The sequence below is a fragment of the Coenobita brevimanus genome, chromosome 31 (assembly GCF_032717465.1).
Source record: "Coenobita brevimanus isolate Jiangsu-jjx chromosome 31, ASM3271746v2, whole genome shotgun sequence".
NCBI classification, from domain to species: Eukaryota; Metazoa; Arthropoda; class Malacostraca; order Decapoda; family Coenobitidae; genus Coenobita; species Coenobita brevimanus.
Window position 1 is genome coordinate 11894572 of NC_136984.1, and position 13715 is coordinate 11908286.

Consider the following 13715-nt stretch of genomic DNA (forward strand, 5'->3'; position numbering starts at 1 on the left):
CTATTATTCCCAATGTAACACAGAAGAAACTCACGTTTCTACAATTTTTTAGAACCTTTGCAGATAACCTTCAGAGATAATGCCTGTTAGCAGGCAATTTGTTAAAGAAAATCTTAGTTCCCCATATTATATACACAATTTTGTATGCATGAAGAAAGATCCAAAGGCTGAAAACTTGCAAAAATGTCTCTCTAAAGGCAAAAATAAATAATAAAAATCGATATCAATATAACTCGGATCCTTTCGAGATGACTGGCAACATCACATTAAAGAGTCTGCACATACTCATATGCTAGGCTTTAAAAAAGATCGATATTAATGGTAAATTAACCACTGTTTTTCCACTAACAGTGCTTATGAATATGAGTTTGATGACTGATAAATCAGAGGTGAGTCTCATTTAAGTTGTGAGTTCAAAGCCAGTAACTTAAATGTCTCAGAAATGTTTACTGACAACAAATGTCTCCTCGCCTCTTCTGCTTATTTCTCCATGGCCTAAGAAAATCAAGGTGGCATACCTGCAGTAACTGCCATTGATGACAACGTTTGGTCACCAACAGAGAGAGAGAGAGAGAGAGAGAGAGAGAGAGAGAGAGAGAGAGAGAGAGGCAGTCAGATGAAATGTCATTAATGTGGCTTTCTTCAGTTTCAAGAGGTTTTCCATAAAGTCACATCAGTGTCTTTAATATCGGTTGGGCTCAGCTCACGACTAGTTTCAGTTCATGAAATTACATTTCAAAATCCAATGGTGAGAGAAGCAGAGTAGATGAGAAGACTGTCAATGTCTGGTAATAGAAACTTGAATCTACTTGTGTCCCACAGGTGTGTGGTGGGAGTAGGAGCATCACTGCTTGTGATTGGTGCGAGGGCCTACATGTCCGAGATCACTACCACCAATATCCGTGGTTTGGCCATCGCTTTTTTGGAACTGATGAAAGGCCTCGGATACATGATGATGGCTGGTCTGGGAGTGGTTCTTCCTTGGTATCACATCAGCTTTGTCAACATTGGCGTTTTATCCCTCTTCTCCACTGGAATCCTGTTCATTTTTCCGGAGAGCCCAAACTACCTTGCTGTCCATGGAAAGGAAATGGAGGCTTTGTCCATCCTGCGGCGTCTAAGATCTTCCAATGAAGATGTTGAAGAAGAACTGAGGCAGCTGAAACATTTAAATCAGTGCAGGAATGGTAGTTCAGGATGGGCAGCGCTGCTGACGTATGACAACATTAAGAGACTGGCAGTCGTTTGTGGGTTACTGTTCATAGGATCATTGGCAGGCACCGAATTAATAAAAGTGAACGTGGCAAGGATGATGCAAAGCTCAGGGGTGCTGCTGGATGCCAACGTCAGTTTAGTCATTGTAATGTCAGTGGTTCTCTGTGCTGTTCTGGCCATGACTGGGCTGGTGGACCGACTCGGACGCCGGAGGTGCCTCATGATATCCCTAGCAGTTATGGCAGTGGTTTACTCTGTGCTGGGGGCCATAACATACTTGATTCCACCTCCAGTCCTTACAGATCTTGACACCGCTATACCACCAGTTAACATCTCACACACTGTCTATGAAACCAACATCAAGTAAGTTGAATTCTCAGGCAACTTGCACTATGCATGCACATATTACCTGATATTTTTTATTAATTTACCCTGACACTCACTGTTAATTGCAGTTTAAAAAATAAGATGTTGCTGGCCAAGGAAAAAAGTAACACTGGGACATAGATTAATGTACAGCACTTTTATTATTTTGTGAATTGCTGTGATAAAATATAAGTGATTTAGTGATATTTTTGCAATAATCAGAGAAGTCATGATGCTAAGCGCATTAGCTAACAAACATTTTTGCAGTGGCAAACTGTACACCAGTGTTATGAAATGACTCATGACATTATATCAATACGCTTTATAAAAGTAAGTGGTAATAAAAGTCATTCATGAAGTTAAATAAAGTTTGTAATGATTTTCCTCACATCGTTACTGTTTTACTAAAGTCTGACGTAAACACTGGAATATCGTAACAGAATCATAGGAAACTGGCTAGAGATGTTTTATTTTTATTATTATTGCAATTACTGTAATGAAGAAATGTGGCTGTAACCCTATTTTGTATGGAATAATCTTGTGGTTTGGTGGAAATTTCCACCTTCCTGGGCTATTTCTTGCATCAGTCAAAACACACCTTGTATTCTCTCAAATCGTTCTCTGTGCTTGGAGTGCCTACGGACATGCAGTTTGTTGTCAATGATAGTAGAAAGATTGATGTTTGACAAAAATTTTAGCTCTCAAGTGGGTTAAAACACAAGTTGAAAACACACAATTTTTTTCCTATTTCTCCGCAATGAGCACAGTCAGTACGTTATTGTCACAGCCGCTGCGGCCAAAGGGTTAAGGGGGGCAGCAGATATCCGCGGATTTTTAACATAAGTGGGTGTCTCTGCTACCTAACCCCCGTGAATGTTAAGGGAGCACTGTATGTGCAATATAGGTATTGCTGAGTGCAACACAGACAAATGCTGTTCATGTATATTATGAGACTTGTACAAATATTAGTACAAATTAGTCTTTTCAGATGGACATCCTAAAACTGTACTACTATACACGAAGTGTACCAGGAATACTGTGCCATAAATTTTTCCTTCAGATCGTATATAACAACCTTGTGTAGCGTTTTCAGATTGCCTTACTTTAATTTCTACCTGTAGCTAGAGATAACCATTTACAGCGCTGGGTGGTAACCATATAACCAAACCATACATGCTCCCTACATGTCAATAAGTGGGTTGGTGGAGAGTTAGTGCCCCTCCCTGTAAAACAACTAACTCAGAGTCAAGTGGCCACCCCTTATGGGATTATGGCGTCTGGCAATAGATAGATAGATAGACTTTTTCACAGCCAATATACTGTTATGAAAACTTATAAGATTTTAACCCACTGGGCACCAACACATAGTTTCCTTATCACTTAGCTATTTACAGTCGTAGATTTAAGTTCTCGGACTCACCTTAGTACGATTTTCAGCCACAGATGAAGCTTTAATCGTTTCTCGGGAAGGAGGGTGGAGTCAGTATGGAGGAGACACGTGAAGGAGGAGGTGAGGGGGGGGGGTTAGTGGGTGAAGCTCCAGCTCTCAGGTTCATTGCTTCGGGAAGGTGTGTGTGTCAACTGCAACGCAACGAATGACGCGGACATTTTTTTTTTTTTCTATGCGAGGAAGAAGGAACCAAAGTCCATGAGCCCGCAGTAACAGTTCTTCTCCAAGAGAAAAACAAAATACAATAGAGAGCCAAATTCAAGATCCGATCATTTTGAGATGCCTGGACACACTGCGTTTGAAAGACTGGAGATCATAGGCAGCAGGAAATACAGACAGAGGGAGACAGTTCCAGAGTTGACCTGTTGCATAAATGAAAGACTGGGAGTAACGGTTAACTCTTGCATTAGAGAGTTGGACAGAAAAGGGATGAGAGTTTGCTGCCAGACGGGTGCTACGCCCCCGTCGTAGAGGTGGAGGAATGCAAGCAGACAGTTCAGAGGAGCAGTGACTATTAAAGTAGCGATAGAAGAGAGATAAAGATGCAGCAGTGAGGCGAAGAGACAGAAGTTGGAGGGAGTCAGTAAGAGGAGGAGAGTTAATGAGACGAAAAGCCTTTGACTCCACCCTATTAAGAAGAGCTGTATGTGGGAAACGTCCCCACACATAAGAGTTGTACTCCACACAGGGGCGGATAAAACCCCTGTATAGAGTCAACAATTGTGCAGGGGTAAAGAAAGAGCGGAGTCGGCTTAGCACACCCAATCTCTTGGAAGCAGATTTTACAAGAGATGTAATATGATCTTTCCAAGATAAGTCCCAAGTAAATGAAACCCCAAGCATGTTCAACGATGATGCAGGATTAAGCTGAATATTATTAAACATTATTGGGTATACCTGTGGAAGATTTTATCGGGTTGATAGGTGTAAGAACTGAGTCTTAGATGCATTAAAAACAACCATATTATTTTTACTCCAGTCAGAGATACGAACCAAGTCAGACATTAGGTGTGCCATAGCCTCATCCCTAATTTGTTGAAGTAACTGTTGAGATGGGCGTTGCGGGAAGCGAATGGAAAGGTGAAGGGTGGAGTCATCAGCGTATGAATGGATAGGGTTAGATGTACAGCTTAGAAGATCATTGATGAATAGAAGGAAGAGAGTTGGTGATAGGACAGAGCCCTGAGGAACACCACTGTTGATAGATCTAGGAGAAGAACGATGGCAGTCTACAACAGCAGCTATAGAACGACCAGAAAGGAAGCTAGCGATGAAGGCACAGATAGAAGGATAGAAACCGTAAGAGGGTAGTTTGGAAATTAAATATTTATGCCAGACTCGATCGAAAGCCTTTGAGATGTCAAGTGCAATGGCAAAGCTTTTGCCAAAGTCCCAAAAGGAGCATGACCAGGAGTCTGAAAGGTAGGTGAGAAGATCGCCAGTGGAGCGTCCCTGACGGAACCCGTACTGACGTTCGGAAAGAAGGTTGTGATAGGAAAGATGCCTTAAAATTTTTCTATTGAGAATTGACTTGAAAACTTTTGAAATACATGTCGTTAAAGCAATTGGACGATAGTTGGAGGGTTGGGAGTGGTCACCCTTCTTTGGGACTGGCTGAATGAGAGCAAACTTCCAGCAAGAAGGAAAGGTACAAGTTGACAGACAAAGGCGAAAGAGTTTGCCTAGGCAGGGTGTAAGCACAAAAGCACAGTTCTTGAGAACAACAGGAGGGACCCCATCAGGCCCATATGCCTTGTTAGTACTGTGGCCAGTGATGGCAGAAAATAAATCAGCTGAAGAAATTTTAATGTCAGCCATGAGGAAGTTAAAGGGGGGAAGTGATGGAGGAACAGCACCGGAATCGTCTAAGATGGAATTGGAGGAGAAAGTCTGTGTGAAGAGATCTGCTTTATCAGTAGAAGAAATAGCTACAGAACCATCAGAGTAGAAAAGGGGAGGGAAGGATGATGAGGTAAAGTTGTTAGAAAGGTTTTTGGCAAGGTGCCAGAAGGAGCGGGAAGAATTCGAGTTGGTGAGTTGAGAGCATTTAGTACCGATGAAATTATTTTTAGCAGAGCGAAGAACAGACTTAGCACGATTCCGGCCAGAAACGTAAAGATGATGTGATTCAGGGGTGGGTTGGCTCCGGTACGTTTTGTAGGCCCTCTCCTTGTTGTGGACAGCATTAGAACAAGCGTGATTAAACAAAGGCTTTCTTGCGTTAGTCAAAGGATATGAGAAAGGAATGTATGCTTCCATGCCCAAGAGAATAACCTCTGTAATGCGCAAGGCACACTCAGATGGCTCACGGCCATGGAAGCAATAATCATTCCAGGGAAAATCAAAGAAGTACTGCCTGAGGGCCTCCCAGTCCACGGCTCCAAAATGCCACCGACGACATTTCCCTGGAGGGTCCACAGGCTGTACCGGAGTGATAGGACAGGTTAAGGTAATAAGGTTGTGATCGGAGGAGCCCAACAGAGAGAAAAGATTAACAGAGTAAGGAGAAGGATTAGTTGTGAGGAAGAGGTCAAGTATGTTGGAGCTCTCTTCAAGGTGGTCAGGGATACGGGTACGGTGCTGTACAAGCTGCTCTAGGTCATTAAGGATAGGAAAGATGTAGGCTTGTTCACCAGGTGGATCAGTGAAAGGAGAGGAGAGCCAAAGGTGGTGGTGACCATTGATATCTCCTAGAATGGAGATTTCAGAGAAAGGAGAAATGGATAGAATGTGTTCCATCATAGAAGTAAGATAGTTGAAGAATTTTTGATAGTCAGTAGAATTAGGGGATAAGTAAACAGCACAGATATATTTAGTCAGAGAATGACAGGAAAGCCGAACCCAGAGTGTAGAGAATTCAGAAGAATCGAGTTCATGAACACAAGAGCAAGATAAGTCGTTGCGTATATACAGTATACACAACAGCCACCTTTGGCTTTGAAATGAGTATAGAGAAACTAGGAGGATACAGAAAAGGATGTTGCTGTCAGTTGCCTCAGACAGATGAGTCTCAGTTACAAAAAGAAGGTTAGGTTTAGAGGAGGAGAGGTGGTGCTCAACAGAGCGAAAGTGAGAGGAAAGGCCGCGAATGTTGCAGAAATGAAGAAGAAGAGAGTCAGACAGTGGTTCCAGGCACCTCGAGTCGTCACCGGGAGAGGGGCGGATGGATAAGGAAATAATAAATTGAGGCAGTGTCACTTAATAATGAACAATTATTTATATTCAAATCCTATGTCGCCATGCATATATATCTAATATTTTGCTTACAGAGAACTTTTAGTTTTTCATTGTGAATCTTTTGTATGATAAACACTGGATCCGAACGCAGTCTAGTTAATCTTAGATCTCTCTCTCTCTCTCTCTCTCTCTCTCTCTCTCTCTCTCTCTGTACCTTTAGAATCAGGTCTAAAGACCTGGTTACCCTACCGACCTTTACATGGGAGAAAGCATAAGTGTGCTGGCATTTTTAAAAATCTTTGATGGTGACTGGTAAAGATGATTCTTAAAAATTTATTGCTGTCTGATCTTACACCGAACCACAAAAAATATTTCTGGCTTCTTCTTACAACGGGTCGCAACGAGTCGGCTATTACTCCAACAGTATATATAATAATCTAATTTCTATATGTTTGTTTGTTACCAGAACACAGCAAAAACAGTGCAAGGTAGCTCATTTTTTTGTTTGAGCAAGGTATCGTAAAAAATGCTCTAACTTGAAAGATAAAACAATTTCCAGTCGAATCAGGCCACCGGTTCCCTAGTTATGACTCATTTCTGGCCTCTAGCTTCAAATTTAGTGTTTGCTTTTAGTGAAGGGGATGGATTCGTTCTTGGTCAGGTACTGAAATTGCCAGGATGACAGAAGAGAAAAGAGTGACGTGTTTGTTGTATTATCACCCTCCCGCCTATCCTTCCTCCCTCCTTTTACTCCTACAATTCTATACTGTAGTGCTGCAGTACTATTTAGTATAACAGCAAACACTACTATCCTCTCTCTCTCTCTCTCTCTCTCTCTCTCTCTCTCTCTCTCTCTCTCTCTCAACGGGTGTCCCACCAGGATAAAAATAAGGGAAAATTCCTCGCTCTGTCTCTCTCATGGCATGAATATTTCAAATTTCTGTTATCTCCTCGACTGAAAATAGGAATTAACTTGACACCGAGCAGAGGCCTCCGAAGGCGGCCATTAAGCGGGTTCTTATAATGATTAAACAAATCATGAACCGTGTTAATAATGACCTCCATTAAGTACTATTAGGTAATTCCTATTAGGAAACTTTATAGCATTTTGTTTTCTCCAAAGCCATTCTGATTACAATTTGTCCACCAAGAATTGTCGTAGATTGTGGTACTTTGTCATTCGGTATCAGATAGCTCAACGGCATAATAAGTATTAGTGATGATACACACAATATAGACATAACACCGACACACCCAGAAGTCTTAGGTTATATAATGCTTCGTACCTTACAAGCATAGGTATATTTTTTAAGTATCCATATTTAATTTTCATGTTTGTTTATACCTGAAACATCTAAAGTAACTATAATATAAAGATAAAGCACCATAACAATGGACAAAAATACATGTTTCATTATTATTTCTTGTTGGGTTAATTTTTTACTACAACTCACGATTCAAGACTAACAGGAATAAATTTTAAAGCAATACAATTGGGTACTTCACCGTTTAAATGTTTTTTTTTACCCTGGCACTCACAGCCAAAAGCAGGTGCTACGCTTTTAACACGTGTCTGTTCTTACCTAATTGTTCTTACCTAATTGTATCTTTACAGGAATGAGTCAAGCTCGTACTGTCCCGTGTCTTAAACCATATTTATCGTACATATCCTTAAATTTGTGAATTGTTTTGGCACACACTATTTCATTCGGTAGTGCATTCCATTGATCAATTGCTCTGTTTGGGAAACTAAATTTCCTTACGTCTTTATCACCTCTCTTCTTATGCAGTTTCTTGCAGTGTCCTCTTGCTGATGCTTCTCCATATGTTAAGTAATCATTTATGTCTATTTTCTCCTTTCCTGATATGCACTTATATAGCATTATCATGTCACCTCTTTTCCTTCTCTCCTGTAGTGTTGGTAGATTCAGTTTATTTAGTCTTTCTTCGTAGCTTAGGTCCCTTAAGCTTGGTATCCATCTTGTAGCGGCCCTTTGAACTTTTTCAATCTTGTCTATATGCTTTTTGAGATGAGGACTCCAGACTACTGATGCATATTCCAGGGTTGGTCTAATGAATGATGTTATTATCCTTCTTAGCATGTCTTCATTTATGTATGTGAATGCTATTCTCATATTTGCAAGCAGTGTATACATGTTCCGTACCTTCTCGCTGATGTGGTCAGCCGGAGATAGTCTGTTATTGATAATCACACCTAGGTCTTTCTCTCTTTCTGATGTGTGTAGGGTTTTATTTCCTAACTTATAATCCCAATCAGGTCTTTTTCCACTTTTACCAAACTTGATTACATGACACTTGTCCACATTGAATTCCATTTGCCATGTTCTACTCCATTGATGAAGTTTGTTTAATTCTTCTTGTAGCTCCCTACAAGAGTCTGTGTTAGTAATTCTCCTTTGTATTTTTGCATCATCTGCAAACATGTTCAGATAGCTCTCATTTCCAGTGTTACTGTTTATATCATTTATATACACTAAAAACATGATTGGTGCCAGCACTGAGCCCTGTGGTACTCCACTAGTCACTTCTTTCCATGATGAGTAGTTTCCCCTAAGTACTGTCCTCATTTCTCTTTTTATGAGAAAGTCTTGCATCCAACAAAAAAGTTTGCCTCGAATTCCTCCTTGATGGTACAGTTTCTATAAAAGTCTTTGGTGTGGTACTATGTCAAAAGCTTTCTTGAAATCTAAATAGATACTGTCCACCCATCCTTCCCTTTCCTGTATTGTGTTTGTTACTCTGTCATAGTAGCTCAACAGATTATTAACACATGATTTTCCTTTTCTGAAACCAAACTGTCTTTTTGTTATCATACCGTGTTCTTCTAGATGATTTACCCAAGCTTTTCTTATAAGTTTTCCTAATACCTTGCTTACAACACTGGTCAGTGATACTGGTCGGTAGTTGAGTGGATTTTGTCTATTTCCTTTCTTGAATAAGGGGACAATATTTGCTTTTTTCCAAATATCAGGTAGTTTACCTTGACTAAAGGATTTCTTGAAAATTAAAAATAATGGTTTACTTAACTCCTTTGCACATTCTCGTAATACCCAACATGAAATTTCATCAGGACAACTTGCTTTTCCTCTGTCTAATCCACTCAACTCCCCCTGTATCACTTTTTCTGCTATTTGTATATCTGGTAGTATGTGTGGACATGCGTGTTCCACATAGTCCCTCTCAAAGTTTTTTTCTTCTGTAAAAACTAATTGGAAATTCTTATTTAGTGCTTCACAAATATCTTTCTCTTGTGTATAAGTGATTCCCTCGTCCGTATTGGATTGTATTATATCTTTTACTTTGGTTTTGCTTCTGATATAGCTGTAAAACAGCTTTGGTTGATCACTACTTTTATTTATTATATCCTCTTCAAACTGTTTTTGGGCTTCCCTCCTTATTCTTGTATAGTCGTTTCTTGCCTGTTTGTAATTATTATACGTCCTTTCACTATTGTGTCTTCTGTATCTATTCCACAACAAATCTCTTCTTTCTTTTGATTTTTTACATTCTGTATTGAACCATTTCTGTATTTTCTTATCTGCTTCTTTGTGCTGTGGGATGTACTTCTGGACTCCTATTTCATAAAATTCACTAAATTTTTTATATACAGCATTTAAATCTTGTCCTCTAAGCTCATTTTCCCAATCAACTTCTAAGAAATACTTCTTTAGGTCTTGATAATTTCCCTTTTTATAGTTTAGACTCTTTTTGTAACTGTCATTGCTGTTTACTATGTCATATGATATCCTGAAGTTATAATTTAGTACTGCATGACCGCTTTTGCCGAGTGGAGGGTGATATATTAAACTGTCAATATCATTTTCTTGCCTAGTAAATATTAGATCTAGCACTGAAGGTACATCAAGTCCTCTTTTTCTGGTGGTTTCCCTCACATGTTGCGTTAAGAAAAACTCTTGTACGAGATCTAGGAGCTTTTGGTCCCAACAGCTTTCTTGGCTACTTATATCTAGAGTATTCCAATTTATATTTGTATTGAAGTCCCCAGTTAGTATAATTCTTTCCGATTTCTCTTCCATTTTATGTAGCAATGATCTTATACTCTGAATTGTACTCTCTGCCAGGTCCTCATATTCGTCTCTTTCCCATGTGTTTGATCTGGGTGGCATGTACAAATTGGCTACAATTACTTTACCTTCAGATGTGTCGATCTCTACTGCAATCAGTTCTACTTGTGATGGTATATCTAGTTTTATTTCCTTGATTTTTAGATTTTTCTTAGTTAATATTATAATTCCTCCTCCTTTTTTTAAATTTCTGTCTCTTCTCCATATATTGTATTCCTCTAAGTTTAGTATGTCATTGGATATCCTTGGTGTTAATTTTGTTTCAGTTAGGCATATTATTTGCGGTTCATTTTCTCTGACATAATCATTCATCTCTAGTAATTTAGATACCATTCCATCCACATTTGAGTACATCAACTTTATAATCTTGTTTATATACTTGTCATGACATGGGTCTACTACCTTCCTCCTTTTTCTTCCATCCTGTTTGTGTACCACTTTCGTACCTGCAATCCTATTACTTTGTAAAAAAATTTCTTCTTCTCCTCTTCTGATCTTCCCTCATTTTTTGTTTTTGCTTCCTCCCTTTTCTCTTTCAGTAATTCCAGTTCCTCTTGTGTTAGGCATCTTTTTATCCATACATTTTTGAACTCCTCTTTTTCCATAAGATTCTTTGCATTTTTTAGTATCTCTTCCACAGTGTTTACACTCTGGAAAGTCACCTTTAGAGGTCTTGTTTTGCTTTTCTCGTATTTCCCTAACCTTTTGTGTTCCTCTATGTCTTTACTACAGATTTCCTCTGATACTTCTTTCAGTAAGTTCATTACATTTGTCATCTCCTTTTTGTCTCTTGTGATCTTGTTTTTAACTTCTTCCTCTTCTATACCAGTGATTACTATTGATTTGTTTATCTCTACTGAATCTCTGACTAACTTTGGATTGTTTTGGATTATTCTTTTCACCTCCTTTTTAATGCTTTTTTCCTCCACCCTTGTTTCTAAGTCTTTCTTTACTTTCACCGTTTCAGCATACGTGGTTTCTACATCATTTTTGTAGCTTTGCACAGCTTCATTCACTTGCGTTATCTTCTCCTCAATATCACTGCTCTGGTCAATAAGACTGCTAACTTGGCTAATTGTCTCTGTGTCATTTTTGAACTCTTCCATAACACTCTCGTGATTGACTACTGTACTTGCCATTTCACTCATTTTCTTCCTAAGTGTACTCAATTCCACTGTTAGTTCACTGATGGTTGTGTCTTTCTTATTGGCCTCCCTTCCTAGTTTTTCTATTTCTTCCTTTTGCAAGTGCATCTGCTTCTTTATTTCATCAATTTCATTTTTGAAAGCCATTTCTAGTTTTTTTACACGTTCAACCAGTCTATTGTGAGTCTCTACTTCAACCAGTTCTTGGTAGAAATCATCATGTTGCTTTTTACCTTTATCCCTTTTCTTTTCCAAATTTGCTTTACTAAAGTATGTATCCATTTTGCAATACTTAAAGTGCAAAGCATATACTTACAATCTCCGTGTTGTAGTCTAAACAAACCTCGGAGATGACTCAGCATATTCTTTCGTCTTGGTTTTATTTCCTGTTTGAACAAGTTTTTGTTTAAACTTAATATTTTTTTCCTTTTAATAATGAACAATCATTTAGTCTAACCTGGTACTGAGCTTGACTCATACAAAGATACAAATTTAGGAAATGCCACTGGCCGTGATGATTCGGCACGGAGCTCCGGCGTCACACGTCCGTCCAGCTTGAATCCCTGTGTGTGTGTGTGTGTGTGTGTGTGCTTATCTGTATATTTGTGTATGCGATGTCTGATTGTGTGGATGTGTCTCTGAGTGGATTTCTGTCTTTCTCTGTGTTTCCTTTTGTGTATACGACTTAACCCACAGTGTGCTGGCAGACTTGGAATCTTCATGGCACGCCAGTGCTGGCCAATTTTCAACCTTCTTATTTTTGCTAGCTGGGTTAGGAAAGATTAGAAAACATGGAAAATAACCATAATTGTACTCACAAGGGTCTGAAAAGTCGACTTTAGGTCGATTCTCTCTCCCGGCGGGCTTCTGAGATGTTTGGAGTAACGCTTGTAGACTTCATCAGCTGCTGCTGATACCCAGGGAACTGAGATAGGAGATCTTCCCTTTCTTCATGGGTAAATAACCCAAATGACCCAGGCTCACTCTAGGAAGGTACAGTATATGGATGATGTGGGAACTGTCTCGAAGCATAATTACTTGCAGGGACGCATTATGACATTCGAGTGAGGGAGTGGCATTTTTCTGAAAATGTTCCTGTTATTGGATTTTTTAGTTTTCACATGTGTTTGCCCACCCATATATATTTTACATTTGCATTTTCTTTTTACACATCTAAGTATTCTTGCACACTGTACTCAGTATGTGTGTCTTTTTTCAAATACACAAGACACCTAACACGAGTTATATATGAAGTACTTACACTGCACTAATTGTTATGAAATCACTTACACTAATTTATATATATCTACAGTTACTTAAGAAATAACATACACTGATTTATATATCCATCACAGTAACACTCATAGGCATCTTTTTTCGCACATAGCACAGGTTTCAAACACCTAAAAGTGGAGGAGGGTGTGGTACTCCTCAAAGCATGGGATTAGGCTCAACCCCACGTCACACTCCACGTATTGGTACCTGGTGTCCTTCCGCTGGGTCCTTGGACATGCTGTGATGTGCTGGCAGACGTGGCACCAGCATTGGGCACCCCATTTTGTGCCTTGCGCTGTGGCAAGTTTAGGGAAGTGGCGTTCAGTGCAGCACAGGGGGGTTTCACCGCCACGTGGATGTTGGCAAGGCCCACAGTCACATCCATAGGTGCCAATCGGCTTCCTACACAGCTTTCTGATGAACCCCTCGAAGGTGTCGCTGGTTCCCGTGGTGCTGGTGTAGAGGAGGTGGGGGTTTAGTGCTGTTATATCCAGAAGATGGAGGAAAAGTTTCTTGTACCACTTCATTGTGGGCCTGGCACAGTCCACGCTTGAAATCATGGCATGAGACTGATCCAGTTGCCGCATGTTGATATTTTAATCAATTACTGGCTCTGGCGTCCAAATGTGAACCCGTTTCTCACTGTGGTAGTCCAAGATATTGGTGAGGTGCATCAGGGGGTAGTAAATCATTGATAACAGGCTCACTTCTTTGTTGTGGTGCCAAGTGGTGGTGAAGATATTGTTCGCCTAATAAAACACAATCTCCTTCCTTCACAGCTTCCAGCCCAAGTGTACCATGTGCCGCAGGGTTTTCTTTACTGTCCCTCATATACCTGCTTCCTGCTGGTGCACGTACGGCATGAGAATCAGTCTAGTGCACCATCTGTCCAGGTACAGGATGTGCCCACAGTGAAGGTACTTCTCCATCATCGTCTTCACCACAGCCTCTGACAGTCTGACTGTTCTGTCTTCCACAATG